This window comes from Crocodylus porosus, unplaced genomic scaffold, assembly GCF_001723895.1.
Source record: "Crocodylus porosus isolate Cpor-Errol unplaced genomic scaffold, CroPor_comp1, whole genome shotgun sequence".
Taxonomy (NCBI): domain Eukaryota; kingdom Metazoa; phylum Chordata; order Crocodylia; family Crocodylidae; genus Crocodylus; species Crocodylus porosus.
The window spans coordinates 10,766,577-10,793,431 of record NW_017728916.1 but is presented as its reverse complement, the minus strand read 5'-3'; the positions used below and the strand labels follow the sequence as shown (position 1 = coordinate 10,793,431).

Sequence of the window (26,855 nt, the reverse complement as noted above, 5' to 3'; positions counted from 1 at the left end):
CAACAATTTACCCCCAAAAAAGAGTCATAGCATCTCAAACTGTTCCCTTAATTTCATTTAAATTGTTTCTTTATTGTGATTTTAGCATTGGAAGTTATTGGACTGTAAAAAAAGACCGACTGCTTTCCTTGACTTCTTGGAAGTAATTACCTACCACATGCTGCGCTTCTATAAAAATGAATGTTTTACCAAGGCAAGGTACAGTATTACAGGTGTAGTGTAGAAGTTTAATTGCCAAGTATGTGGAAACTCTAAAATCAGCTTTTTATAATTTACTAGCGATTAACTGACCTAAATTAACATGCCTTAAAAAATAATTTCTCAACTTGGCACAGATGTATTTTGGTTTCGGTGCTTCATGATGTGAGCACTGATAGCTGGGCGCTTTTATTTTAGGAGCCAGGAGTTTTATTTTTGTTAACAAAATAATGCTGGCTTTGAACTGCCTATATCAGGAGCAGTGTCATTTTGGTTCAGACTTAGCACATTGTGGGCCACAGATCCTACTTGTCTGACTCGCACAGTCAGTCCCCCTAGCATCAGAAGGGCCCAAATGTGCGAGGAGAGGAGGGTTTGAACTCTTACCCAATGGTAACTCTGTATGGGAATTGCATCAACTACTATGATGTTGACATCAGCTGCCAAACTGTAGATAGAAATAGGGTTAAATGTAAGATAAATCAACCCCAAAGCCCCAAACTCCTGTTTGCTATTCCAAGTTTCTTTAATCAATGTAGTAATAGCGTATTTAACTACATACATCTATATTTACATTTTTTATTTCTTAGAGAGATGTGAAGAAGGAGAATCTAGTTTCATCTAGTAGGGTCGTTTTTGGGGGTGGTGGAGGGCGTTGAGTAGTTGCAGCGGTGCAATTAGTGATCTACTAAAATGTGGTCTTTGGTCACCTTACTTTTCTGTCGTCCCAGGGACCAGCTTCTACCACCAATTTTATGTGGACATTTCTGCATTAGCATCTGCCTTAGTACTTCTTACTGGGACACCATCAAGGCCAAAATAGACATTCATGGTGGAGCTGCAGGAAGAATGTATGGGTGGGTGGGTGTGCATGGAAAAAAATTGTGTTTGAACCAAAATGCAAATTTGTCAATATTTCTTAGAGAGAAATTGAGCTCTGGTCCCACAACGTGTCTTGATATTATGTTGAACATCTTGAATGAACAGAGAAGAAAGGCTAAACAGGACTTACCCATAAGCCAGAAGAAGGGTGGGAGTTCTCCATTTAAGGAATAACTTGGTGGTTAGGGATAAAGTTTCCATTCCCATCTCTGCCTGGTGGGATTTGAACTCTCATTGTCAGCCTCTCAAGTAGCCTACAGAGTTGTTCTCCATGGCTTAAGAAGCATTAGTTTATACGCTGTATACTGGGGGACCGTCTGGAGAGGCCCCACCCTTGAAATAGTCTGGGACTGGGAGGTGGCAGCTCGTGGTTCAGATGCCTACTCTGATTCAGGGCAAATGTTGATTTGCACATAGGTTTTCTTCTTGTTGGGTGAGTACCCAGACCCAAGGCTGAGCTGAGCTTTTCTGCTGGAGTGGTTCCACTAACGTTAAATATTCAGAGAGAGAGAGAGTGGCTATATAATCCTGGTTAGGAATCATCTTGGGGAAGCTGGACGTTTGGATTCCAGTCCCTTCCCCGGTGAAAGGTTAAGTACAAGGTGAAACAGCATCAACAGGACAGACTGAAAGCACCCCACCCCAAAACAGCTTATTCTGTCATAAATTGGGTACTCTCCCGAGTATGTAAAACATATGCAAACCCCTTTAGATAGAGAAGAGAATTACACTGTACTCTCCCATATCCTAGCAGTAGCATGCTCACTACCAGGTTATAGGGAAAGGGGAAACCATCAGCACCAGGACTGTGTTGTGAATACATCCCCACCTCCTTTTTTTTTTTCTTCTGCAGAAATTGCATAGTGAAAATGGTCAGGCTGGTGAATACCTTCAAGTTGACTAAACCTGGTGGACTGTCCCTGTTTCCAAGAATAGCTTGTTTGACTGAAAAGTATTGTCCAGCTCTGCTTCATTACGTGGTGCATTCAGGCACAGCGAAGGTGCTCTTTACCCAGCATATTAAGCTGAAGCAAGGCTGTCACGATGAAGCTCTTGCCAAGAGAGCAAATGCATAAAAATATCTGCTTCATAGGTTTTATAGCTGACCTTCTGGAACTTAACTTTTTATTGTCTTCCCTTACGCAGCACTGTGTATGATTGGAAGTATTGTGTAGCTTTTCTGAGACATGGGATGTTTGGTGGGAAGGGACTTTTGGAGGGTGGCAGTGCTGAAGGAGGTCTGGAGGTGACAGTGGTCACGTGTTAATATGGAAGACGTGGGGGTGTCTACATGTGTATTTATACGCACTTAAACTTAATGCACCTTGCATTAAGGCGATTTGGGCACATGTCTACACGTGGATGTGCTAATGCGCATTAAGCAGCATTACATTTCAGCATGAATAGTTAACTTGCATTAGTACAGGTGCAGATGCGCTAATGCATATTAACATGGTGTCTATCCATTGACACGCACCACATTAATGCACATTTGCGCATCTACACATACACTAATATGACTTAGCTGGTCACATCTAAATTTAATGCTCCTTAATGCGTGTTAGCACATCTACCATCCCCAACTAGATCATCTCAGCCAAAGCTTTGTCAAGACCTGACTAGACAAAGCTTTGCCTGGGGTGATCTAGTTGGGGCTGGTCCTGCTTGGAGCAGGGGTTTGCACTAGATGTCCAAAGGTCCCTTCCAGCCCTCATTTTCTATAATTTCTTACTCTTTTGAGCGCGTGAAAGGGAATATGGAAAAACCAGCTTGATGGGACGGATTTGTGAAACAGAGACTGTTTTGCTTCAAACTGGTATCTAGAATAGCTGTGTGATTCCTGCCTGTGAGAATGAAGGAGGTGAGAGCAAAGAGCTGGGTAATGTTTGGACTGAACAGGAGACTTCGAAGAAGGTGGATTTTGTAGGAAAGCCTTACAGACAGCCCTAATAATCCATGTTACCCTTTTGCAGCATTGTTCAAACTAAAACTTAAGGGTATTTGCCTGGCTTTCTTTATGCTTGTAATCCTGGGTGTTCCTTCTCTGAGTTGGGTAACTTGTGATGAGTTTTCAAAAGAGAAAGCATACATTATCCTAACATTTATCTAACACTTTTCCTTCTAGTTAGTTAATTCTTTCATTAATAAAGCTGGATTTTTATATACAGCAACAAAGCAGTTTAAAGTGTTTTTTTCACTGAAAGATAAAGCCAGGTGGGTTTCTTTTTTCATTCTTATATTGCCATAGTCCAATCCTCTCTCACTGGTGATTTGTAGGGATAAACCGAACTCATTTTATCTGGGGGTCTTTAGAGGAGGGTAAACTCCTGAACTCAAGTTTTTTTTCCTCAAACTCCTGTAGTCTGTAATGTTTCAAATAGGTGAGTAGCTTAGAGGACATCAAAAACACCCTGCCTTGTTTAAAACCCTATTCTCTACTGCATGTTTCCAAATCTCTTGTGCTGTTTTACTTGCCTAAATCTCGTGGTTGAATGTATATGTATATAGTCACATGGCAGCCTTAAAGTACTAAGGTGTTGCATACTATTGAGGCCAGAGCGATGAACCCGTGTTGATTCAGATTACCATTGCCCTCTTTTTAACATTTTAATTATAGCCTTTATTATACAGTGCCACTCCTGACTTGATACATTTGGGGCCAAAAAATCTAGTTTTGGCCTATATATTGTGCCTGACTTTATTCAGCAGCTGTGTAGTACTGTTTTTATAGCCTGTATGAAGGGCAGATCTGTATAGAGGGGTCCTCCAGGGATACAGATTAGGCATAGCACCACCTAAACTGCTTTCATCCCTATTCCCAGGCACTTAACCAAAGCAAGAGAGCTCAGTCTGCAACATCAGTGTGCCCCAAAAAGTCCTGGGTGCTGGATCATTAGGCCGATTTGCACAAATGGGCCTATAGCTCCCTCACTGACAGGCACCCTGTTGGATTCTGTCCGCGGTGAAGGAGATGACAAGGTAATAGATGCTTTAAACAAAGCCAGGGAGTAGGGAGGGGTACCCAAAAGCTTTGCCTGCTGCTGGAGAAATCCAGTATCCTCTGGGCTAATGGAGAGTTTTTGTATTGAGATGAATAGGATGCTTTTTTAACATGCCTGTTCTGGCCCCAGCGAGACCTCACTGCTTAGCTGCTGGTGAAGGAGCAAGTCAAACAGGGCCTTGCTTGAGGTTGCCCGAAGGTTGCCTCTTGTTTGTTTTAGTCTGAAGCAGCAAGTGATGCACGGACTTGTGTTACCAGTGCCTTGGACTTGCAGAGGTTTCCAGAAGTCTTAAAAGGCACTGTAGCCAGTCAAGGTGATCCCTTTTTAATAACCCCCTGAGCTTGCACTGCCTAAGGACACAGCAGCAGTAACCATCTCCTACATGCAGCCCAGCTCAGAGGTCTGGAGGCATCAGCATTTACTTTGTATTGGCCAGGAGCCAAACACAGGAATTAACTCAGTTGCTGTTCTTTGATTGATTGAAAATGACAAATAACTCCATTTATTGTTAAGCTGGTATGGGAATTTCCTGGGGTTAGATTTAGAAAGTACAGAAGAGAGCCCACAAGCCATTTTATAAGCTCAATAATGAATTCATTCAAAATCAGGAGGTGGTGTTTCGGTGTACGTTACAGCTTGGGAGAGCTCCGCTTCATACTGCCTAGGCCTATTCTGGAAGATTATGCACCCCGAGAAGACAAAGATGCACTGGTTTCTTCACATTTGTCAGCATTATCCGTCCCTCTGGAAATTGTTTTAAAAAAATGTTGGTCTTTAAAGAAACATTTGAAATATTCTTGTAAAAGAAAGCAAGGAAGAAGCAGCAGGGTTCCAGTGACCTGGATACTTGGGTTTGTGTCACCATTGCAGCACGATCTTATGTTGTAATAAGGTGTGGCCCTCGACAGGACGCTGAGATTTGGGTTGCCAACCCTCCAGGATTGCCCTGGAGTCTGCAGGAATTAAATATAAATCTCCAGGGGGCTGCTGAGAGTCACCTGGGAGATGAATGATAGGGCATTCATTCAAATAAATATTAAATGTTGAATCCAATTTAAACAGCAGTGGGTTTTTAAACTGTAAGAGTAATGTGCATGTGCCTTCCTGATGCGAAGTCTACGCGCCATAATCTGTAACTGATATACGGCGGTACATGGGCACGTTGGCGTTGTGTCTCGCAGGCCTGCTGGTGTCCTGGAAACCTCCTGGAATAGATTCATAGATGTAGAGTCGGAGGGGACCTGAGCAGATCATCTCATCCGACCCCCTGCCCTGGGCAGGGATGAATGCAGGGCTCAGATGACCTCGACAAGTTTAAGCTTAAATGACCCCAGCTGGGTAGTTATCAAGCCTAGTTGGAAACCCTACGTGAGATGGGAATCGGAGACATGAGTTTCCTTCCTCATTCTGCCGGCCAACTACTCCATGACCTTGGGAAAGTCATCTTTCTTCATTGTGCCTCATTTTCCCCATCTATAAAATGAGGATGCTGTCCCTTGCTGGCCTTTCTAAGGAAATATGGATGAAAACAAATGCCACTGATTACCCTATGATGATCTATAGATATCAGCTGTCAGAGCAAAGTCAGAGCCTCTGAAATGTGTCTGTTTTTTGATAAACAGATATGGCAATGCTAGCTTTTATTACATTCGTTGTTCCCTGAGATGCACTGAAACACTGTTGTTGAGCCTAGCGCTTCTCTGACCAGGGTCCAAGCTGGGTAGAGGAGTTGCCAGTGGTCTGCAGAGAGCAAGCTGTTCATCTTTGTGGCATCATCCAGTTCTCAAACATGTGGCCTACATACTATTTACTAGGTGTAGTATTCTTGGAAAGACATGATCCACATCGTGAGGTCTTGGAAATCTTTGAGTGAGTTCTACAACAATAAAAACGGTACAGGTTTTGCTTGCTTTATGCGGGTTCTGTATGTGCAGATTCGCTCTTTTTTGATGACCCTTTTCATACCTCAAATTGTTTATATGCAAGGTAAATTCACTCTTAGGCGATCGGTGTGGTAGAAGCCCGCAGTCAGCTGCTTTGTGTGGTGCATGGTGAGAGTGACGCGCCCCAAAATAGTCTCCCACGTGAATCTGTGCTCCTCGCTCGTTGTCTGCGACACGTGTTTCTGGAGTTGCCGTCCCCGTTATGGTAACATTCACCACCACCGTGTGCGTGTGTGTACTGTCTGCTGTTAGTAAGTACCAAAATTGTCTTGTAAAAGTGGTAGAAATGGGTTTGGGGTTCAAGACAGTTGAGGTCTTGGAATGTATCCCTATTTGTTACGTTGTAAAGCGGGCTCCCTTTATACGAATTTGGGTTATGCGCCGTTTTCCAGGAACACATGTACAGCACACAGCGAGGGAAACCTGTATGCGCCTTTTGGCTTGCAATAGTAGGGAATGCAGTAGTGAAATGGTTAATCGAGAAGCGATGGCTCATACGTATCAATCTTGGCAATTTTCCCGTCTCTGGCGCTGCTGCATTTGCTTGTTTTCTCTTTTGGAGGCAGCTGGCACGGACGGCGAGTCAAAGAATTCGAGGAGTAAAGCAAAATGCCAAGGGAGTCGATTACAGTCCAAACATTTAACGCTGCATTAGCAGCAGCTGCATTCGGGGCTGCTTCTTTCTTGGCCTACTTGCGATTTAATCTTGGCATTGGGTGGGGAGAGGGAAGAAACTGTAATAGAAATTTGGTTTTTGTCCCTCATTGACAGTAAATAGAAATCAGCAGCTAGGCTGAGAGTTGCGAGCAGCACAGTAACCTCAGGGGTGGACGGGAGGGAAGAAGGGGGCATGCATTTTTTAATAGGGCATCAATGACTATTCTTCCACTGTCACCCTGCCTTGAATTTCGATGTCCTGGGGGGTTCTTGTGCCCCAGTTGGAGACGGATCAGGGTTTGTGCGTCCGTTGTATGCAGTGATGTCTCCTTTCTCTCCCTTGGGTACTCGATAAACTCCTCGCTAATTATATTTGAGATAAAATGTGTATATTTGACATAAAGTGCGTGGACACCCTTTGGTACTGGTAGGTGTGTGTATAATTCAGAAATGTATTTTCTCTTTATTATTTAGCAAATAGCCTCTCTGCCATCGGTACAGCTCACTCTCTAGCGGAGCCATGAAATGCTGCATGCTTTTAGTTGAATGAATTGGCTTGTAACCCGTGGAAATCACACGAGGGGAGCTGCAGTGATGTTAACATGTTGTGAAGGCCCTTGTACCGAATATAGGAGGACACAGGATTAGAAATGTGAACATTCGCGACCGTCTGAAAATGCCCAAGTGTGGCGATGGAGCAAATATCGGCCTGCAGTTTCTTACGGTAGCTTATTAATTTCAGCCCCTGAGAGCACACGATTGTTAAGTTAGCCGTGGTAGAGTGACTGCGAGCAGCCTGTTGTCGCAACACGCTATTGCTCTGAACACCATTTAAATGCAGATATATTAATTTGGCCCTCTCGCAGGGCTTTTCCATTTGTGTTCTGCAGAATATTTTCACCTCTAATCCACTCGGACAGTCTGGTAAACTGCAGAAATCATCCCTGACATAGCAATAATATGCAGTCTTCCTGGCTCGAGGCCATCAGATAGCAAAGCCTATTACCACGCCGTTCTCAGTCCCGGTGTTAGAGTGCACTTTGTCACTGTCGAGAAGTCTGACTTATCAACAGCTGCAACGAAGCTGGCAGTGGCTGCTTTACCTGCTACTTAGCGTCTGGGGTCGTGGCAAGCTTTCCTTCCTTTGCAGCGTGTTGTTCGGAGTTGGGAGGTCTTGTCTCGCTTTCCGAGTTGGAGCTGGCAAGGAGCTCCTCGATGAATAAAAGTAACGGGTGCCAAAAGGAGTTTGCTAGCAAACGCACTTGTTTGGATGCAAGGGGCCATTTTCACGCTGCAGCCCTTTTCGGCACGTGGCAAAGCCCAAATGCAGCAGTGAGTACTTCAAGAGTTTGCAAAGGAAGAAGCGGCGACATCCAAATTCCTGGTAAAATGTGTCCGGGCGATTAGCCACGGTGATGGCACGGTACTGCCCTGTACGTTGGACCTTGAGTGCCTAGCTAGGTTGCATTTCTGTTTCTTTACACCAGTGGTTTTCAACCTGTGGTCTGTGGGGTCCGCAAAAGATGACTGGGATTGATCAAAAGTATATGAACACCCACACTTAAAATTCACAGGGGTCTGCACCTCCGCTCAAAATTTCTATAGGAGTTTGCACCTCCAGTTTAAAAACTGCACCTCCAGTACAGTTTAAAAACCCACTGGACTACTGTATAAATCAGATTCAATATTTAATATCTATTTTATTCCATTTGAAATTTGTTAGGGGTCTGCAAATGAAACAAGGTTGAAAACCATTGCTCTATACCTTATTGTGGGGGCAGGGGAGATGGGGTGGGGGGAAAGTATGTGCTAAAAAGTCTAAAATAAAATCCTTTGGTAAAGCTGGAAGAACAAAATTTTACCTGGCTGAAGCTAGATCATGTTGTCTGTTTCAAATTGACTTTGGTATGTGATCAATACTCATTCTGAGAACACGGTTTGCTTTAGCAGCCTAAAGAGCTCACTGAGTTGTCTCACAAGTGACTGACAAGCCTCGGAAAAGGTCAGGCCACCTCGGTACCCATCGGTAATGCAGTAGCCTGACATGGCAAGTACCTGAAAAATTGCAGGTCAAGTGTTCAGCATCATCCAGTGGTCCTGAAGCTAATCACAGATGCACAGCATAGATCGCTGAGTGCCTGGTCTGCATTCATAATACGGAAGGGATTTTTCAAGCGACTGGTTGCATGGGGCCAGAGAGCAAGAGTGCAGAGTCTGGTGCAGATTAGGCGTCCAGGCTCCATTTGGGAGATGGATGAGTTCATTTGTTTAGAAGAAAACACCTTGGTCATTTCCCCTTTCCTCCCCCAACTGTTGTCAGTCCAGCCATGGGTGTGCAACCTCTGATAGATGGATGCACCATATACAGCGTGTCTGGAAAAAGTCTCCCAGATAAGGTGCTAGTTGTCATCTGTACAAAGCCAAAGAAATCATATAGTCCTTACGGAGAACGCCCATGGACATTTGTCTGATAATGCTGCATTTTTAATAGAAAAAAGTATCCTGGCACTGGTGTGATTTGGGGGTGGTGAGCGGTGGAGGAAATCCCACAGGTGTTTTTATTAGGAGTTTGTAAAACTATAGCGCCAAGTTTATGGGGATTGCCTATACGGGTTAAGCCTTGGCTCTGGGACATCTCAACTCCATGGACCTATCCGTTACAATCTCTTCGAGGTTGACTTGCTCCTTCCTTCTTCCACAGTAGATAAATTGAGCCCCTGGCCATTCACTGCTTCTGAGTTTTCAGACCAACTTTTGATAGCCAAGCCTGCCTGGTTTGCCTGGTTTTTTCACAGAGTTGGCAAAATGTATGGCAACTAAGTCTCTTATCATCAACACTCAGATATTTTGTGGACCAGTTCCAACAATTTCGACTTGATTTTTTGTAATCAAGTAGAAATTGTCTTTTGATCAATTTCTCGTGATTTGGTTTGGACATTTTCGAGAGAAAGTTCCACTGTTGTGGATGAAAAATGACTTTTTGTGTAGACTTTTAAGCTGATATATATTTTATATATGATATATGACCTTCTGATCAATCTGAAATGAATTTCTGTAGAGGTTTAATTTGTGACCTTTTTTTTTTTTTCCATAGAAGAATTTTTGAAATCTTGAGGATTTTTGTGGGACAAGGGAACATTTTCTGTTCCATGATGGGATCTTATGCCCCTGACATCAGAAGCTAGGTCAATATTTCACTCGCTTTGACCCAAGAGACTGTTTTGAAGGTAGAGCTCTCTGAAATTGCTTGATTATTATGCAGGCCTTCATTCTCTTCCCATTGCCTGAACATATCCAGACCATATATTATATAACACTAGAAAGGTGCCCTTTCATTGGAAGGCAAATAGTTAGATCCTTTTTCTGCATAGATCACACAGCTTTCTCCCATAGGAAATGGCCCTTGAGAAATGCTTTTTCTTTTTAACTTCATCAAGTCTTCCAGCGGATATTAATTTCTGGATGAAACAGGACCCTCCTCCTCACTGTTGCTTGAAATGAGAAAGACAGATTTGATTATGCCCCTCATTTTCTGTCTTCGTTAAATAATTCATGTGCGCCAAAACGCTGAAGTCCTCTTGATGCTCGAGAGCCAAAGACTAACTTATTGCTGCGGCCCACCGCAGCGTCACAGCTGCCTTAGCAACCATCACCCAGACATTCACAACCTTCTTAATTGGACTTTAGAAACCTGTGAATTAAATATGAACCTTTAATTAGTTATTTAGCATCTAGCCGAAATTACTGTAGTGGGGAGCCGTGGATAGGAGTTGAGGTTTAACTCAGTCTCACTTTTTTCCTTGTCCCGGACTCGGCTTGCGTCTCGCTGTGTTGTTGAACCATGTTTATTAGACCCCGCTCTCTCGGCGAGGCACAGCCTCCTGTCAGCCTGATGTGGGAGCTCGCTTTTGGCATATTTAATAAGAGCAGAATAAAGATGAATGTCGAGTGAGAGAATTACGGATGCGGCGTTGAAGTTGTTGCTGGTGTTTTTATGCAGGTTGTTTTTCAAGTGTAACCCGTTCCAAGAGGGACGATTATTGAATGAGAAGGGGTGTGTGGAGGGGCTGGGGGTGGTAGGGGGCTGCGAAGGTCCTGCCTGCCTTACCTTTGATCCTCCAGAGTAGTTTTCAGTGAGCAAGCTTCTGCGTGGGGCTGGGTATGTCCAATGCCCACCGACTTGGGGTGAGTGGGGCTCGAGGCTCCCCGCAGCATCACTTGCTTGACCCCTGAGCATGAGGCTGTCTTAGCTGCAGAAGTTATGCTCGGCTAGAGGCTGACGGAAAATCTGCATTACGATCTCCCAGATAATTTACTTAGCTGGTTAATAGGGGGCCTGCTGGTCTGCAGATGCTGAATAATTTAGTAATAGCCTCGTTTGCATCTCCTGCCACAAATCCCAGAGCCTGTCTGTCCCCTGCGCTCGGGTGGAGCGGGGGCAAGGGATCCTTCGGTCCTGCCTCCCTCCTGCTATGGTAGAGAGAAAGGCCAGAGAGTCTAAATAACATGGGATCTTGTTTGTCTTGCTTGCTTGCCACAGATTGCCACTGTGTTCAGGAGTTGCATATTTTCCCCCTGGCACTGGGCTAACGGTCTCGCCGTGGTTTTGCCATTACCTCTGGAGCAGGAACCTCTCTCCTCTGGGGCCATCGCAGGTGTGACGGGAGCTAGCTGCCCCTCGTTGCCTTGCACGCTGCAAGCAAGGCAGCGATGGCATCACAGACCGCGCCGTGGGCTGCGAAACCTGCCCTGCAGCTGGGCGAGTACCCGAGTGGCAACTCTCCTATGAAATACGCACTTTCATTTCTACCCAGGAGAACTTTTGCAGTCTTTTCTCCTATGCCTGAAGAAGGGTGTTTGTGCCAGAGAGCTTGCAATTAAAAACTTTTTAAAAATTAAACCTTTTTTCTTTTTGCAAAAATCCAGTTGGTCTAATAAAAGAGATCTCTTCTAGCATGAGTTCTGATTCCTTTAGTCTGTTGTAACACCAGGACCAGACCCCATCACAGACATAGCCCAGGGTCTCATCTCCCCATCAGGGCCGCTGTAGGCCTCGCTTGTAACAAGGATCCTGAGAGCAGCACTGGACCCTCTCCCTTGGCTTCCTCCTCTATGTAGGAATGGGTGTAGTGTGGGTGAGACTTGCTTCCTGGCAATTGTCCTGTGGTTGGCAGGCAGCCCGGACGTGGCCAATTCAACACCGTCAGTCCCTGGGGGTTGCAGCATTCACAGCCCGGCGGCTGCCAAACCCCTGTCAAGCATCGCAGACGCTCCTCTATTTACACCTCCATGCAGCCAAATGAGGAGACACAAGCATCCTTCTGTCTCATCACCTGCTGCTAGGGAGCAGCGCGGGAGCTGCGGCTTTCCGGAGCAGTGAGCGGTGACCAGATCCTGCATCTGGCGGCGGCATCATGCAGCAAAGCCCCGACTCTCAGGATGTTCCTCCTTAAATGCATTTATGACACCCAGCTCTTTTTGACTTTGTCAGGCTGCGGATGAAGCCGGTTTCCGGCTCTCTAAAGCCTGCTTCCTCTGTCTGCTGTATTCTTGGCCTGTTTTATATTACAAACTTCAGTGCCGGTATTTTCAACTCTGCCCTTCCCCAAAACCACAGTCATGCTGCAATATTCTTAGAGGAGCACGTACATCCCAGGATAGGGTGGGGGAAGGAGGCGAAGTAAAGTCTATTATAAACCAATATACAGGAATAAATAAATGAGCCCTTACAAGTATCTATCTAGGCTGATTTACTACAGCTGGATTTATATTAATGCCCTTTTACTGGAATATCTGGGAGAGGAACACCCTCATTACATTTCTAAAAGCTCCATTGTTTAATGCATCAGCGTAGCATATTGTGGGCTTGATGGGAGGCTTTTCATTTTGAGGATGCAAAATAAATACATTTGGCTTTTCCCCAAGTTCACAGCGGTTCCATGCGGAATTGGCTTTCTCAACTAGAAATAGCTGACAAGCAGGAGGTATTTAAAGCCAGTTGGAGAGTATGTTTGCCGAATGAAGCGGCGGTGTTTAAAGAAGGATCGAGTGTGTTTGGTTTGATCCATTTTAGTCTGGCGCTCGCTACTTAAGCAGAACTTGCACACTTCACCGCGGTATTGCTTAGTGAGGTTTCCATTCTGGAGGTCGGTGACAGCATTTGGGACCTTTCGCCTTTGTGACGGATGCCATTTGAATCCAGCTCGGTTCTAGACCGACATCCATGACCAGCGGACACCTGAATATGGTTGGTAAGATAGCCACCTCCTATCCAGATGGAGAAAGTTGTCTCCAGCATTGGAGGTCATCTCAGAAGCAGCTGAAATGAATATGCATAGAGACCGGATTGGCCTTTTGTCCCTAGATGCATTTCCACTGCAGTTGTGGGAAAGAGCAGAGAAGCTTGTCCTACCACTAACTCGACAGTAACTTCGGTCCTGTCCTTCCGGCTGCTTCTGCAAGCTCTAAATATTTACTTAACATTTCCATGATGCATATATTTAAGTTTCCTTTTTTACCTTCTCCAGCTCATGGTTTCTTGACAGAGATGGCCGTGTAAATATTCGCAACCACAGAGCCTGGAAACTGAGGTGATAGCCAAGTGGCTAATTATAAATGAACAAAAGCCCCCTTTAAGCTGTGCCAGTCTAGTCAAGTGATTCAGATTTGTCTGATAGTGTGTGCAAGCATGTTTCAGTTCACTCTGTCATGGCGCATTGTATGTTTGCACCAGCCGCAGCGTTCAACTCTTGTTCGTTGTTCTTGGCACAGAGTTTGTTGTAAACCTTTGAGGTGGTCAGAAATGATGCAGATAAAAAAACCCGGGGGGGGGGGGAAACGCTCCCTCCATCTTAATGTTGGCCTGTGGGGCAGAGCCACGGATAGCAATTGGTGGAGAATTTCATATGGGGAAAAAAAAAAGTGGATTACAGAGGCCATCTGAACAATAAACAGCCTTATAATTGTAATGAATCATGATGCCTTATAATTAGAGACTTGTGTCTGCATTGCTTTAAAACTCAACAGATGCAAAGCAAATGGATGCTATTTTGTGGTAACAGAGTTAAAACCATTGATGGAATTGGCTTTACGGAGGTATAGAGAGAGCCGTGCCAGATAAGGCCAAGGGGGTCAGTCCATCTCATCTGACTGTGGGTAGGACCGGTAAGTTCAAACGAAAATGCAACAAATCCTGCTGTAGGCAATTATGTATTAATTGCTCCATAGGATTAGTCTGCCCATGAATCTTATTGGCCAGAGGTTGCTGGATACTGGAAGCTTTGGGGATTTGTATTCTTTCCAGTGGATTGTATTTCATCCTTTATAATGGAGCTGTGAACATGCTGCCGATACATATGTGCAGAGCTAAACCCCTCGCTTCAGTGATGTAGAATACGGCACTATGCAGTAATACTGTGCTGTAGTTATGCTGCATTTACTTGTGATATGCCACGTGTTGAATTTTTCTCAGCATCTAGACCTGCAAAACCTCATTCCCCTGGGTAATTCTAACTCAGGCTGGCATTGCTATTGATTTGAGTTGGACTTTTTGCACAAAGAGCAGTTCGCAGGTAAGGTAAGGTCCCCTGAACCTGCTTCTTATTACTGTCTCCTTTAGCAGCTTATTGGAAAAAATATAATTGCTAATTTTGTATTTTTTTCCCCCTATTTTCGGCTTTAGAGATGGAAACTTCTGCAGATTTATAAATGTGGGTAATAGAGATCATGAGGCTTTCTTGTCTCAGTAGCTTCGTCCCTCAGGAACAGTATGTTATATGCAGCGAGTCTAGGAAATTATTTTAATTGGTCTTATGCAGACCTCCCCAGGATGAATGATTTTGTCTGCCTTTTATTACTGCATTTCAACTTCATTACTTCATTTGTTACCTGTCATAAACGTGGAGGCAAGAAGGCCAGCATCTGTATGAGAGATGCGAAAGACTAGTAAATCATGCTGGTGATGCCGAGCACTTTTATGCCGGTGATCTGAACTCTGGGGTAAACTGCTGCACAGCACTTATAAAGCCTCACCCCACATTATAAAAGAGTTGCCAGCCCGTTCTGAGTGATGGGGCCAAAAGTCCTGGCCCGTCCACCAACATTAAGTCATGGAAAATTAGGAGAGGACAGATGCAGCTAGTAACTGGTCCTGTCTGCCCTATTGCTTGACCTAAACTCCTGGCTGCTAGCCAGCACTGAGCAGATGTGGCAACATCCCTTAAGCTGATTCTCTGCCATGTCCATTTAAGAGAGCAAACCTTGTAGCAAGGCATGTTAGTGGTAATGCAGATGCATGAGCTGCCTGCAAATCCATGTCCTGCTAAACCTACCTAGTCCTACAGCCAGCATATGCCATTATTAATGGCTTCACTGTGCATTGTCATTATCCTTTCCGCTCATCTACCAGTCTCACTCAACCTTTCTCTAGATGGATCATAACTGTAGGTGTTAAGTTTTAAAACAACGTATGTTAAATCTGTTGGGGAACTCATCTACTTTATTGTCTCTAATAGTTAGTAATGGGACATGACAGGGAGAACCATGATTCCTCTTCCCCCCAACTCTCAAAGACTTCCAAGGGGCAGTAAGATGTTGGTTTTGTAGTCACCCAAATATATAGAAACTAGGCTAAGTTTGGCTTGTCCTTTGTAAAGGAGTGGAAAGCACACTGGTTGACTTGCGGGGTCTGGCTCTGAAGTGCTACTCTTCCAAGCAATACCAAGTCTCCCAAAAAGGGAAGTCGCGTTGATGGTTAACGGTGATGTTGTTCTGCAGTTGCCAGCTGAACCAGCAAGGTCAAACAGGTGATGTCCTATGGAGGTGAAACCCTCCACTTGCACTTACGTTGCCCTCACCTGTTCAGTCCCAGGCCAGGAATCCTTTTTTGGGTGTTGGCGAGCAGCAGCGTTGAGGTTGGCTGGTTTCCCTCTTCTCCGATTGCACGCAGACCAGTCTCTGCCCCAGCTTTAGAGCGATGCTGTTGCTCTCTTCTGGTGTGCTTTCCCCTGTGAATTTGTTGGTGGGAGCGCACCCAAAGGCTGGTCGTGACCCAGGCATCGAGATGCATTGTAGTGAAGTGTTTGACGTGCATAATTCCCTGTCTGGTTCTTAATTAGTGTTTTCTTCAGCTGTCCTGCAGCACCTTGTACTTAAAACAGAGTTGTAAGGGAACTGGAGAGGGCAACAAGGACAGAAGTATCCCTTCTTTCTTCTCCTATCTCTCAAGCCCTCTTTGTCTCTCTCCCACTTCACCCATGTATCCCAGATCTCCTTACCTTTGGCCTCCTCCTCCTCCTCTTTTCCCTTGATACTTGTTGGCTCTCCATGAGCTTATTCACTTACTGTGGCTCCAGCTACTGCCGCTACACAAAGGGCTTTTGACTGTCCTCCTCTTCAAAGCCATCTCCATCCCTCCAGTCCCGTAGTTCAGCCTGTCTCTCAGCCATCTCCTCCCAGATGTCTCCCCATCCATTTTAAACTGGCATGGCCTAAACTGAACCTCTTGGGCTCCTTCTTGTCTTTTTGTGCTGTTCTATCTGTAAAGGCCTGTGATGTCCCCGGCGTCCAACTCAGTAACGTAATTGTCCCTTCTGGCTTCATCTGTATGCATCTCTAAATATATGCACCTGTTACGTTCAGATTTATGTCAATTTGGTGTGGCAATATGCCTCTGTACCCATCAGCAGCACAGCATGCACACCTGTATTAGTGGTGGTGAATGGGTGCTATCAACCCTGAAAACCAGAGGGATGGAGGATGGAGGGCTGTCCGAGAGGATGTATTTATTAGGCGTGTGGTTTAGGTTCGCTGGGGGAAAACTAAGCTTGCTCGGGGGTGGAGATCAAAGGCGAGAGGTAAGTGGGGAAGCGGGTGACCTGGAGGAAGCACAAGCAGAAGCGGGCAATAGGGGAGGCCGCCTTATTCTTCCTGAGAAAGCAGGGCAATCAGGTAGTTACCTCGGGTGTCTGTACACAAATGCACTGAGCCTAGAAAATAAACAGGGTAAATTGGAAGTCCTCACGTAGTCACAGCGCTGTGATGTGATTGGAGTAACAGACACTTGGTGGGATAGCTCACATTGTCATGGAGAGGTTCAGGAAGGACAAGTAGAGGAGGAGGAGTTGCACTGTATGTAAAACAATCTGTATTATTGCTCAGAGCTCCAGTATGAAACTGGAGCTAGGCCTGTCGAACGCCTCTGGGTTAGGCTCAAAGAGGAGAGCAACGAGAGCGATGTCATGGTGGATGTGCGCCATGGGCCACCAGAAAGGAGGATGAGGCTGTCTTCAAATAGTGGAAGTTTCCCAATCACAGGCTCTGGTTCTCGTGGAGGACTTCAGTCACTTTGACAGCTGGAGGGTAATACCGCAGTGCACAAGCAATCCAGGAAGTTTTTGGAGAGTGTTGGGGGCAACTTTCTGGTGCAAATGTTGGAGGGGCCAAGTAGGGCCATGCTCTTCTTGACCTGCTCCTCACAAATAGGGAAGACTTTGTGGGGAGTGTAGAAGTGGATGGTGACTTGGGCAGCTGCAGCCACAGTGTGACTGAGTTGAGGATCCTGAGGAAAGGAAGGATGGAGAGCAACAGAGTAAGGACCCTGGATTTCAGAAAAGCAGACTTTGATTCCGTTGGGGAATGGATGCTGATAGGCAGGACCCCTGGGAGGCCAGTCTGAGAGAGCTGGTCATATTTTAAAGTGTGGCAGAAGACCAGCTTGGCTTAGCAGGGAACTTTTCAGTGACCCAAAACACAAATAGGAAGCCTACAAGAAGTGGAAACTTGGACAAATGACTAGGGAGGAGTATGAGAGCATTGAACAGGCATGCAGGGATGAAGTCAGGAAGGCCAAAGGACAATTGGAGTTGCAGCCAGCAAGGGATGTGAAGGGTAACAAGAAGGGTTCCTATAAGTATGTTGGTAGCAAGAGGAGGATCAGGAAAAGTGTGGGTCCCTGACTGAATGGGGGAGGCAGCCTTGTGACAGGATGCAGAAAAGGCTGAAGTGCTCAATGCCTTTTCCTCAGTCCTCACAGGCAAGGTCAGCCCCCAGACTGCTGCACCGGGCAGCATATTTTGGGGAGCAGTTGAGCAGACAGCAGTGGCAAAAGAACAGGCTAGGGCTGGTTTAGGAAAGTTGGATGTGTACAAGTCCATGGGGCCAGGCGTGATGCACCCAAAGGCGCCGAGGGGGTTGCCAGTGTTTGCAGAGCTGCTGGCCATTATTTTTGAAAACTCGTGGGAATCAGGGGAGGCCCCGGATGGTTGGAGAAGGGCAGATATAGAGCTCATCTTTAAGAAAGAAGAAGAAGAAGGATCCAGAGAACTAGAGTGGTCAACCTCACCTCAGCTCAGTCCTTGGAAAAAGCCTGGAGCAGATCCTCAAGGAATCCACTTCAAAGCGCTTGGAGGAGAAGAAGGTAATTAAGGACAGTCATCATGGATTCACCAAGGGCAAGTCATGCCAGACCAACCTGATTGCCTTCTAGCTGGCTCTGTGGACGTGAGCAGTATAATCTACCTTGATTTTAGCCAGGCTTTTGATACCGTTTTCCACAGCGTTCCTGCAGCCAAGCTAAGGAAGTACAGGCTGCATGAATGGACTGTAAAGTGAAGAGAAAAGTGGCTGGAGCATTGGGCTCGAAGGGCAGTAATCAAAGGCTCGATGTCTAGCTGGCAGCCGGTATCAAGTGGAGTGCCCCAGGGGTCAGTCCTGGGGCCAGTTTTGTTCAATGTTTTTATCAGTGACCTGGAAGATGGGATGGAGTGCAGCCTCCAATAGCAGCCTTCACCTCCCTGCAGGGGGGCTGCAAAGAGGACGGAGCTGGACTCTTCTCAGTGGGGCAGATGACAGGACAAGGAGCAATGGGCTCAAGCTGCAGCAAGGGAAGTTGAGGTTGGCTATTAGGAAAAACTAGGAGGTTAGGAAAGCACTGCCACAGGTTACCTAGAGAGGCGGTGGGATCTCCATCCTTGGAGGTTTCAAAGACCTGGCTAGACAAAGTCTTGGCTGGGATGATGGAGTTGGGGCTGGTCCTGCTTGGAGCAGGGGTTTGGACTAGAGGTGACCTCCTCAGGTCCCTTCCAGCCCTCATTTTCTACGATTTACACCTATAATAGCCTAGTACACCCATAAATCTGTACAACCTCCAAGCTAGCCCTCGTGGTAATTGCTTCTCTGTTATTTGGAGTTAGTACAGTTGCTGATGGCTAGAAGAATAGCATGTTGGTTCTGCAGGGTACCACGCATAATATGGGCATGGTTTTTCCCTCTGGGCACCTGTCAGAACTCAGTCTGAGGCATGTACTATGTGCCCATAGAGGATTACACACCTGTACACATGTGCAGGAGGCGATACATTTTCCAAATTTTTTGTTACTTCCAAAATCGTGCTGGTTTCTGTAGTCTTCTGTAGCACTGGTCCGGCTCCTGTTATCAATGCTGCAGCATTAGCTATAAACACACTGCGTCATTTTCTGAGTCCGGCTCCACAAATGAGAACAGAAGTGCTACACAATTGCAGGGGCCCTAATTATGTTGTGCAGCAGTTTTCTTATTCCTGCTTGAATTTGTAACTGTGCTGCTTGAATTGTACCTCTGCCAGATTTTTCCTGAGAGCGCTTTTGGCTGCTTGCTGCAGGTGGACCTCCAAGCACCTAACGTATCTACTATTTGCTGTGCGCTGAATGCTTCGCTTGCAGCCATTTTGGAGCTGAACATGTGGATGTCAGAGCTAGCTGACCTATAGCTAGCTTTCTATAAATAAATCCTTTTCAGCATTGGCTTTTTCAGCAGCAAGTGGGGTTGTGCAATGGGTCTTCGTTACCTTTTAGCACTTTCTCAGCAAAGCGTGAAGAGAAACTAGGCATAGTTCACAATATAGTCTATAGGACTGTTCTGCATTCTTAGTAGAAACAATTTGCTCGAGTCTATCATTCTTTATGTACATTGAAATACAACAAAAATGTTTTAGTGTGCTACGCCTAAAAAACCCCCCAATGGTATATGATTGGATGCTGTCTTTTAACACTTGTTAGCTGGAGCTCTAATTTATTGACTTGACAGCTTATTATTTATTTAACCATAGTATTTTTTAACTGACTTTTTAAAAAGTCATTAATGATTATGAGGGTGTATGATGATTATGAGGGATTCTGATGAAGGGTTTTTAAACCCAAAAGCTTGCTAAATAAAAAAAATTTAAAAATTCCAACTATTTTAGTTGGCCTAATAAAAGCTATCAGATTCACCCAAAGACCCTTGCCTGCTTAATGATTATGAAATCTGTATTTTATTTAATAATGAGACCGAGACAACTCCTTGTGTATTACGTTTGGACTACATTCATTGAGACCCACAGCTCTAAAAAAACAGTCAGTATTACATTGAGTTTGGAGCAGAACTTTTCTTTTGCCTTTAAAACTGTCTCATAAAACTGTACTTTATTATTTTTTTTTATAAAGACTTAGTTTAACCATGCATTTTAAAGTACCTTGTACCTCAGATATATTCATATCTTTTTATGACCATCTTTGGGGAAGAATAGAGTTTTACACTTTTAAAACGCAATAACCCTGCTGTTTTTCACTGTTACCTAAATATTGTATCAGACTAAGTAACCTTATTTTGGTGATTGATATGCTGTGAATGATGTTTCAGTATAAGTGAAAAATGAATCCCAAGCCAAATACATTCATTTTTTTTCTTTCTTATTGAAAAATAGTTCTTTTTTTCTTTCAAATTTGTGGATTAAAATTGCTTGAAGGTTGATTAGCTTGGATAATTTATGACCGATTCTAGAGATCTTTTGAGGAGAGGAAGGGGGAAGACAGTTTGCAATAAAATGGGCTGACAAAGCCTCCAATGGCTGTAGTTGTACAACTCACACAGCTGCAATTAGTATAATTCTGCTTAATGAATGTGGTATAAAAAATAGCATTCAGATACGCTTTGGTTCCACTGTACCATTGTGCTTGTGGATCAAGCATGTTGGGAATTAAGAAGCAATGGCAAAATAGGATTTAGGATTCAAAATAGGATTTAATGCAGGAATGTTTCATATCTGGCTGTCAGATCCTGGTTTTTTAGCAGCTGGGTCTGCAATTGAGGCTTCCATATTCCTTTCATTAAGGCACGTACCAGAAATCTTTTAGTGTGCGGCGAGACATGGGTAGATTTGTAATGGCATGTAATGGTGTATGTTGGGAAGGATAGCACTAAAACCAGTTACTGTGAGATCAGGATCTGGTTCACAGAGTTGCTGTGCTGTTGACTCTAATATCCATACTATTAAATGCAAAACTGCCCTGTGCCCCAGCAATACAGGATCAGGTCCCACTCAATCCAAAAGAGAGCATCCTCCCATTTTTGCTGCTGGGAACGTTTCCAGGTCCATGTCTTTGCATATCTTTATTTGCAACAACTTCTAGTTGCATTCTGCTGCATCAGAGAGGAATTGGGGTGAAATTGCCCCATAAGTCATTTTTGCCTCAACTGAATTTGATGTAGTAGCTCTATTAGGGAAGACCTACATTCTGCGGTATAAATTGATACAGTAAAACTACATTATTGAATGTTTTATAAATTTCTTCGTGGGTGTTTTAAATTGAATACGAGAGTTAACGTCGTTACATGCATCTTGGTCGCTACTGTTTAGTTTTTGAACAGCAAAGTGGATCCTGGTGCTTTAGTTATAAGGTTAAATTCTCCCGTCTTTGCAGGTGGGATAATCACCGTAAAGAGTCTTGCATAGACAGCAGCCATGAAAGTCCATAGGAGTTCCACTGGTGCCATGAATTCAGGATTCGTGGTTCAAACACCCACTGGCTGTGTTTACATGAGCTGTAACTGCATCAAAAAAAAAAACTGATATAGGGACACACTGCGGAGTTATTTAGTACTTGGTTATGCAAGTACTAAATGATGGTGCAGTAACTGTGTAGTCTACCACTTGTGTAGACGTGGCTACTGTGCATCAAAAAGGTATGGACAGGGAGTGGGGGTTCTGCCGTTGTGCCCTGCAGTGCCTCATTGTGATATTTCCGACTTGTAACTGTCTCATCTCTTTTATAGGCTCCATTTGGCCTAATTTTACAGCTCTTATGCCAGCAACCTGTATTGATTTGGGTCGGAGCTATGTCTGCCTGGATACAAGATTGATTTAATCATAAGAAAAATGGAAACTTCACTGAAAACTAATTGTAACCCCTTCGCTACTGGAACGGCACGATAGCTTTTGTGCTCCTTGGATAGTCTATCGGTTTTATGGGAGTGAGGTGGGGTGGTGGTTTGACGAGCTAACTAGATTATTGGGAAGTTAGCTATTTAAATCCAGTTTATCTGCAGTGCTGAGATGGGTCAGGCAGGCAGCATTAAAATCTAGATTAACTTCATGCTCACATTTGATGTAGAATCGGAGCTAGGCTTTGAGTTTGGCTGTGGTGATTTGTGACAAGATTTTAAAGTCTGTCAGTAGCTGAAATCCTGCTCGGTTGTGGAAAAAATCAGATGTTCTCAAGAATTTTGTTTTTTCTTTTACCAGCCTGGGCCAAAACCTTGTAAAAAAGTAGCCATGAATCCAGCAAGGAGCAGAGACATTTTCTTATTTTGGATCTGACCAGAAACAGAAATGGTAGCACGAACGGGAATCTCAAATCCTTCAAAATACAGCTAGTTTTGCACATCTATAATATTAATTCATTTATTCTTTCAGGCCTATTTTTATGTTTGTTTAACTATTGGTATTGATGAGCACCTTTTTGGTAAGTCTGCCTTATCTATAATATAAAAATTGCATAGGGCAATCTAATGGAGCTACAGTCATGATTATAGTGAGTTAAAAGTCCTGGGTGATTGACTGCTAGTTCAGCCAGTCCTTCTTTTATAGAGTACAAGTCAATGAGGCAAAGAATGGAGGAAAAGTTATTAGAGTGATTGACTGTGTAATAACGAATACATGCATTTATATTATGTAACATGCAAATTTAAAATTTTTCAGAAAATAGCATAGCTTGCATATACGTTAGCCAATCCTGTAATTCACTGTACATTTGCTATGGTTCCCCCCACCCTACAGAATACGAATTTGGAGTAAACTGTGTAAAGAGGGGGAAACAGGCTAGATGAAGAATGATTGGTGACACGTATGTAAAGTAACTCTTTTTAATAATATGGTTGGAGTTGTGTAGGATATTGATTATTCAGAAGTAGATCTCATCCAGAAGCCTTTGCTACCAGTAGGAGATTCATGAGTATGGCTATAACTGAGAGTTGTGTGTATATATAGTAGTACACTGATGTAAACTGCACCGTTTTTAGAATAGGGCTGTCCAAATGGCTACAGAGGGTACATCGACATGAAATGCGTTAATATGCATTAGCCTAATTTAGTGTGCATGATGGGCACGCGTCTACATGTACATTCCCTTAATGTGCATTAAAAATTGTGAAATTAGGCTAATCACACACAATTAGGCTAATTGTGAAATTAGGCTAATCAAATGCAGGTATCAGATTTAGGTGTGATTAGTTAACACATTAATGCACATGTAGTTGTGACCTGGCACTAAGTTTAGTGCCAGGTCTGCCCTTCCACTAGGGGGACATGGCAGGGCTGGAGAGACTTGGCACTAACTTGAGTGCCAAGTCTCTGCACATGTAGACTCCTACTCAAAATCACTTAATGCACATTCAATTTAGTTGTGCTTATTTGCACTTGTAAATAGGCCCAGAATGTGATTAAATTGTGGCCTGCAGAGATTGGCTGTACCAACACAGTGTTTCTGGCAGCTGTGGCAAGTTGAGTGGCAGCAGCATTAAATCCTTGGCTGCTTGCACTAGCGCAGCATCTTTGGCCAAATTGGGGCCTAAAAATCTTAACTGTCTCAGCCGCAGGTTCTAAAAGAGGGGTATTCGATTCAGATGAGGTGGCAGGATGGATCTGGCTCAGGGGCTTCTCTCAGGCCTGATGACCCAGCTCTGTCTCTGGCCCATCTGCTCATTTAGGTGGACTCCCCTGTTTTAGATCGTGGGGTCAAGACCATGTAGTTTTTTAGGCCCTGACTCAGTTAAACATTTAAGCCAGGGGTGAGCAATTATTTTGGGCAGAGGGCCACTTACTTAGTTTTGACAAGTCATTGAGGGCTGCATGATAGGCAGGCTGGGGCAGATAAATATTAATTTTCTAAATTTTTAGGGGCCCCGCGGGCCGGGTAGAATGGCTGTGTTCAGCCCCAGGCCGCATTTTGCCCACCCTTGATTTAAGCCCATGCACGTGGACAATACATTAAAATACAAGTACTTCTAAGCTAATAGCAGTGCCTCAGTGCTGTCGTGCTGGATCCTATGAATATCCTGAAGCAAACAGATGAGGTTGCATGCCTTTCCATGGCAGGAACAGTGTCTTCATTTGTACTTGGGAAAAGACAGTGATCCCTTAGCTCTGGGCAAAATTCAAGAGGCAAATGCAGATGGATTTTCCTGGGGTTTTTTGGGGTCTTTTTTGGTCACTGAAGATGGATATTGGCCGAGATGGAAAAGAATCAGTAAAACAGAAGAACCCATTATTTTAGGCAGGGCTATTATGGATTGGATATTTTATCTATTCAGCTTCGTTCAGTGAACTGGTTCAGTTTTAACAGCTTCAGCCATTTGGAAGTGGTTGTTGAATTTATGGTTAGTGTGTTTATATTGTCAAATCCAGTTACCTTGACAGTAAGGCATCCCTGGATGCTTCCAGGAGTGACAGGTTGAATGTGTGAATCCACTCGGGAAACACGGATCCAATTCTCCTCTTGTGCTGATTCTCCTGATTAGCATTTTGGCACATGTCTGTGCAGCCCTGTGGTCATCGGGTTACTTCTTCAGTACAAACAATCAGCATTAAAAGCCAGTCGGGTTCAAGGAGCTCTTCCCAGCCCCAGAAGTCTACCTGACTTGCCTAGCAAAAGGGCTGTGAACTTCCCAGCAGAGTGACCCACCGACTGCACACTCAGGGGCCAGACAGACGTGCTCTTGGGTGTGTAGATGCAACATTGCTGCGTGTTACCCATGGGCCTTTTCACTTTGCTGACTTCAAGCGGAGGGTCTTGAGTACGGTGATAATGTACGTTTGCTAATTCTGTAATTTGTTGTACTTTTGCTATGGTTCTTCCCCAGCCTTCAAAATATGTGTTTTATAGTAAACCGCATAAAGAAGGGAAAACTGGCTAGATGAAGAATGACTGGAGACGCATACATAAAGTAACTCAATAGTATGGTTGGAGTTGTGTAGGATATTGATCGTCTGAAGTAGATTCAGTGTTGTTCTCAGGGAGAGCAGAGCAGCTGGCCAGAGTCTGGGGCACTAATGATGTGCGTGTCTGCAGAGAAAGGGAAGATATTCAGTATAGTTTGCAGCCTACTGGTTTTCAGCAAGTGTGTCCTTATGCAACTACCGGTCTATTTTTGTAGCAAATTTTACTTGATGACTCTGATCCAACCATTGCCTGCAGGGGTAATTCCACTAGATATACAGTGATTTGACAGTCTCGGCGCCCAAAACTTCCCTTTATAGTGTCACCTGCACCAATGTGTGTGGCATATAAATGGCTGCGCTTCTCATTTGGTAAATTTTATAACACAAGAAGCCACTGGTTTTATGACAAGCACTGTATCCTCAGCTGCACTTCTCAAGGCGGCATGTAGATCAAATAGGTCACATTATTTGAATGCATTGAAGGCTGTGATCAGCAGTCTGTCTGATTTAACCAGAGCTACATCTGTCTTAGTGTACGTGTGCACAGAAGCATGCAGTATTTTCATATTGATGCGATCGATCGCAATCCAAATGCCAGCTATTGTCAGGTCTTGATGAGAGAGAGGGCTAGAAGGTTACTTCCATGGCATCCTATTAAGGTGGTAATATTTTTTGGCTAAGCTAATATGATATAGTATAGTTATATACATGGTTTGATATTGATATGGGGTGAGACTGTGTATAGGCATGCACATATACACAAATATGTAAGTGTGTGTGTGTGATTGATATAGAACTTGGACAGTTTGCATCGTTTTGATAAGAGGTACCAATTCTGAATTAATTCTACCATGCAAGTGCAGAGCCAAGAAGTGCACCTTTGCAGTGGTGGAGGAGAGGGCGTGTACAAGATGTTTAGTCAACTGAGCTCCGAGCATGTTAGTGCCCCTGTTTGGTTTTAGCCATTACTGTGCGCCTTTTCCCTCCAGCTGCAATCCTGTGTTTTGCTGCATCCTTCAAGTAACACAGCAGGGCAAGATCCGCTGAGCAGGTGCAGCACGTAAACAGGTCTGACGTGTTCATTAGCACCTCTTCCATAATCCTTCAACTGCAGCCTGGGGTGAATGATTTAGCAGGGCTAAGCTGGCACACTTGTATTCTGTAGGTACTTCAGGTTTATGATGAAAAGCTGCTGAGCAGCTGACTGCTTCCCCCTCTAAAGAAAGGGGCATTAAAAGACCATTTCCAAATTCTTGTAGAGAGCAGGTGACACTCGCTGCCACACATCTTCATTTCTGCTGCTTTTTCTGGTCTGGACCGCTGTAGCCATACGTCTCTAGCACTTGGAGGTTTAGTGTTGATTTACCATGCTGATCTCAGGTTGTAGAAACTTGCTGTCAAGAGGGAATTAAAAAAAAAAAAAAATCTAAACCCTAAAACAAACTCTGCTGTTGCCAGAAGAGCTTTAATAAATAGAAGTAAATTAATACCTAACAATTATTAGCAAAGACACAGATTGCTCCAAGCTAGAAAAACAGCCGTCAGAGAGTACATAAAAGTATAACATAATCGATCACCAGGAAAAAAAACAAACCTCTTAGCTGTTCCAGTCCAGGATGAAGGTAGGTTTTACGTGTATGCACGCTAGAAATGGTAGTTAGGGGGTGCAACATCACATACTGCATTCAGTACAGTACACGACACATACAACTGAATGAAATGGGTGCTGTCCGAAAATGATAATTTCAAAACTGGATCCCACCAGTCCTGTCTGTGGCAGTAATCAACCCCCATCACCGAGTTAAACACCCATATTGGGACAGCTGGGCAATAGCATCCCTATGAGTGCCGACTGATTACAACTTTATATGTGCTGAGCCCTGGGAAGAGAGAGCTTCCATTCACATTTTGATTCTAGTTAGCATCATTGAAGTTTACGTT

General features: G+C 44.3%; 1 protein-coding gene across 2 annotated transcripts in view; it reads left to right on the top strand.

Moving 5' to 3' along the window:
• Window positions 1–26,855, top strand: part of FGF13 (fibroblast growth factor 13) — a 425,820-nt gene that overhangs the window by 196,519 nt on the left and 202,446 nt on the right. The window contains exon 1 of one of the 2 annotated variants that reach the window (XM_019536439.1): window positions 13,947–14,258. The exons of the other annotated variant lie outside the window; for it this stretch is intronic. The gene's annotated coding sequence lies outside the window, so the exon portion shown is untranslated. Of the gene's footprint in view, window positions 1–13,946; window positions 14,259–26,855 lie in introns of those variants that run through there. 2 annotated transcript variants of the gene reach the window in all.